Raw genomic sequence first — 5,017 nt, forward strand, 5'->3', positions numbered from 1 at the left:
GATAGATAGATAGATAGATAGATAGATAGATAGATAGATAGATAGATAGATGATAGATAGATAGATAGATAGATAGATAGATAGATAGATAGATAGATTTCAATAGACAAATTGAATTGAATTGATTTGAATTGAATTGAATAGAATATATGATAGATAGATAGATAGATAGATAGATAGATAGATAGATTTCAATAGACAAACTGAATTGAATTGATTTGAATTGAATTGAATTGAATAGAATATATGATAGATAGATAGATAGATAGATAGATTTCAATACAGACAAACTGAATTGAATTGATTAGATTTTAATTGAATTGAATTGACTATATGATAGATAGATAGATAGATAGATAGATAGTTAGATAGATAGATAGATAGATGATAGATGATAGATAGGTAGATAGATTTCAATACAGACGAATTGAATTGATTTGAATTGAATTGAATAGAATATATGATAGATAGACAGACAGATAGATAGATAGATAGATAGATAGATAGATAGATAGTTGCAGTTTGTATTGGTTTATTACTACTATTTGATTCAAAAGCTGATAAGAATAGACTATGAAGATGACAGCAGATTGAGCAGTAAAAACACTGAATATACCCCCCTCAATGGCACAAAAGTGTTTCTGTGGAGGCATTTGTGAAGTGCTGTTAATACTGACAGTACTGAAGGTCACGTGCTGAGCTGTTTTGTAATGTGGTAGAGATTCAGGCACTGTGTGAGTGTTTCATGGTCATGAGAGGCCTGACTGTACACTTGTAAAACACCAGATTTCCCTGTGCTCTGGAAAATTTACTAAAGACCCTCTTCACATGCTATTTCACTTTATATGGCTTTATGTAACTTTTTTTTTTCTTCAGTTTGTTCACATTTGACAATGCCTTATGACTTTCAGTTGGAACTATAAAGAAAGCATAGAAAAAAAAAACAATACACTGATGAAAAAGAAGTGTGGTTTTAAAAATTGCACTGTAATAGTCAAATAAAACGTTTTAAAGTATATTTCAAATCATTGTCTTAATCTTTTGTCATGCTTTAAAGAAGTACACATATTTTGATGTGCTGACTAACAAACTTGATTATAGTTTTAACTGTAGTGTGTTATTTGATATTACATTTATCGTTAGTATATCTTATGTGCAACTTCATTACAAATGTGTAAATACAGATACATTTAAATACATGACAAAGAAGTTTCTATAGAAATGGCATTAAAGTATATTTCAGTTTACCATAATTGCTTGTCAGTACATTCAGCAGTACATTATAACCATTACAATATTTCAAAGACAATAGAATTAATTACGAAATTGCATAAAAGGATGGACTCAATTTTTAATAGGCGGGTCAAAAAATGGCTCTAAAGTATAAATGAAAGTTTTAAAATATAAATTTAAACAATAACATGCAATGAAGTGTCTGAAAATTCATCTTTTAATTTGTATTATGTATTATAAATGATAAAATATGAAATATAAATTATTTATTATATTATTATAAGTACCCTTTAAAATAAAAGATAACAAATGAGGGCATTGCTAAATGGTTTCTACGGCATTCCGGGAGGATGCTTAGTCAGAAGAGCCCATTGTCTTTCAAATCAAGTAATGCTGTTTATTAAAAATCCAGACAGAGTTGTTTGGCAGTAACATTTATTGGTGTTTCCCATGAAAGTAAAACACATTTCAAGAGGGTGTTATCTGCCTCTCTCTCTATAATTTCAACACACTAGTTGTTTGTAACTCATCTGAACATCAGTTCCTCAGACAATCGCTTTACTTTCAAGCAATGTTGGGTGAGAAAGAAAAAAAAAACATGAATTCACCCAGTCACATGGTGTTACCCTGTTAGGTCATGTTCATGACAACATGAGTTCCTCATACGACAAACTGATGGACATGATGGGTAGCCGTGAAACGGCAGAGAAAACACTGCTCTTAAAGGTCGGCGAGCTGCTACAGGGCAAAGCAAGAGAAAGATAGACACAGGAAGAAGAGAGTGCGATATAGAGACATAGAGACTTTGAATATGCTTATAGAGGCATGCCAAGGAACTGCACACGCTAATATTAAAGCTGCAGAAAACAACCAAAGCGAAAGACAGGGAGAAAGATAGAGATACAGTCGCGAAAGCATACAACTTCTAGCCACACTGAACATGCTTGCTTAGCAGATAAATACGTCGGATAATGCTAATACAAGAGTGAGCAAGCTAGCGACAGTGCACTATATATTTGAAGCTAAGCTATCCATATTGCCACTAAAACTACCACCAGGTTGCACTGAACATACATATATATATATATATATGTGAATATCTGGGATTGTATTTCACAAGCTCGGAAGGCAAGGAGTTCATGCACGTGCAAAGAGAGCAGGTTTGTAGCAGCAGCAGGGAAAGACGGCACAGTGGGCGTTCCAAGGCTACCATGGTGAGGATGTCGATGCGTTTGTCATGATTACAAGAGCTTAAAATACACAAACTATGTGACACAGCTTGTTGATCCTGAAAAGGGACAGAAAGAACACTCATATCGCGAAAATTACGAATTTAGCGTTCCTTAAATGTTACAAAATCAGCTTTACCATTATGAAAATTAACCATGGTTTTACCTACAGATAAAACCAAAAAACCATGGTTAATATAGTTAAATCATGGTAACCACAAATTAACCATTTTTAATTGCAATAAAACTGTGGTTATACAATTGGTAATCAATCTGCCAAAAAACATGGTCACTACACTTTCGCTATAATAAAACCATGGTTAATTTTCATAACTATCCGGATTAGCTGGTTTAAGTTGGTCTTCCAGCCTGACCAGGGGCATTTCCCGTAGAATGACATAACCACCTTTGTATGATGCATCGTTGTAGAAACTAGCTAGCCATGACTTTTTTTTCCAGAAACGTAGACATTCGTCTTTCGAACCACGTAGATGATGTCAGGCAGGTGGTGGAGTGATAATTTCTGGCAATTAATCAGTTTGCGATCAAATTAAAGGGGTGGTTGATTATGATTTCACTTTTTGAACTTTAGTTAGTATGTAATGTTGCATAAACAACGTCTGCAAAGTTACGACGCTCAGAGTTCAATGCAAAGGGAGATATTTTCTTTTAAAGAAATCGCTGTTTAAGGACTACAAAAAAACGGCTGGTAGGGACTACAACGAGCTTCTTCCTGGGTTTGTGACATCACAAACCCCGATGTTTACATAAACCCCGCCCCCGGGAACACGCAACTACCCATAATGGTAAGGGAGCGTGACGTTTCCAGACAACGTGCACTAGGCGGTTAGCGAATCACAAACACACTGAGCCTGTTAACCAATCAGAGCCCACTGCGTATTTCTGAGGGAGGGGCTTCATAGAACCAGGAACTCAACAGACCGTTTTGACGAGAATGGAAACAGTGGTGTAGATTCAAGGTAAAATATGTAACAATAATGCGTTTTTTTAATGTGTGGAATGAAAGGTATAGATTGTAGAATGTGTTAGCTTGCTTATTTTTGCTCAAGTACATGATCTAAGTCCTTATGTCAAACTAACGAGAAACTATGCTTCTAACTACAGGTCGAGAGCTGTAATTCCACCACACAATTTTGCGATGCTGTTTGTGAATGTTTGCTGGAACGTTGGATTTGGGAAACACTAAATTGTTGATACCAACAAACTATGTTCAAACTAAGATGCTTTTGGGAAACACCCCAGGCTGGGAGACCAGCTAAGACAAGACTCAGTTGTGCTTTTCAGCAGGGTTGACTATTACGTTCTGCAAGGATACAGGCAGTAATGTAGCATTAGCAAGTCTACAAAGGATTTCAGCTTTAAAGCAACTCTCATCTCGAATGGATGTCCAAGCTGGGACACATTCAGACAACTCTCTGTTTCTTAAAACATCAAACTAAGAACATCCATTGGACAGATCATCATACATATACGCTAAAGTGCACAAGCTCCTCTTTAGGAGAACTAGACAATACTGGCAATTAATACTAAGGCAATACAGTTACAAGCACACAAAAATACAAATCGGCACAGGATGTCAAGTTTATCACTTGGGCACAAATACAAGCAGCATTGGTTCAGAAATGGCTCTCACAACCACCGAAATGTGCTATAATAATCATTTTGAGTTAATATGTTAAAATGCAGTGGCTTCAAGTGGATTTAAAGCCAAATCCTTCATCTTTGCAGTTACATAAGTCATCATATTCAACACATCTGACACACACACACACACGCACACGCACACACAAGCAGAATGTATCTACCATTTATGATTAAATATTTGTTGAATAGAGAAAATAATATTATTTACCACACAAATAGACTCTGCCTTATATACAATACAGTGATGTATTCACATAAATATGTACTTGGTCATGAACATCTTAAAAGTCTATTTACATACTATCATAGGGCAGAACCCTAATTATGCTTATGTGTTATTTTCTTTTTGGAATTTATATATATAACATTACATTTAGCTCTGTTAATACCTTGAAATATCTATAATTTTGTATAAGAAAGCTAAATAAGTACATGAATGGGTCGGTAAATTAAGAAATATATTGCTATTATGTAGAAAAGTGTTTTACTACATACTGTATATAGACTAAATTTGTAATTTAAACCCATGTTTTTTTTTTTTTTTACATACAGTATATAATATATGTGCTATTGTTTCTCTGCAGGGTACATTGTTGAAAGAAGGAATATTTGATTCATTTTTAATTTTCTTGCTTATAAGTGAACATCTACCCAAACTGTTTCCAAGACCAACTGTACGCTCGATTGCACTTTTCCAAGTATTAAGTTGGAAAATCAGAATTTCTGAGTAAAGAAATAAAGAATATTGCACGTCATTAGGGGGGAAAGGGAAATTCCCATTTTAAAGAGCATTTTATAATGCGAACAGGATTAGTCAAGAATATTTTGATTTTATAGTAAGATCATTTTTAATTTAATTTTGTTTTTATTTATTATTATACATTAAATTT

This window comes from Sinocyclocheilus anshuiensis, unplaced genomic scaffold, assembly GCF_001515605.1.
Source record: "Sinocyclocheilus anshuiensis isolate Anshui unplaced genomic scaffold, SAMN03320099.WGS_v1.1 scaffold1090, whole genome shotgun sequence".
Classification (NCBI taxonomy): Eukaryota; Metazoa; Chordata; class Actinopteri; order Cypriniformes; family Cyprinidae; genus Sinocyclocheilus; species Sinocyclocheilus anshuiensis.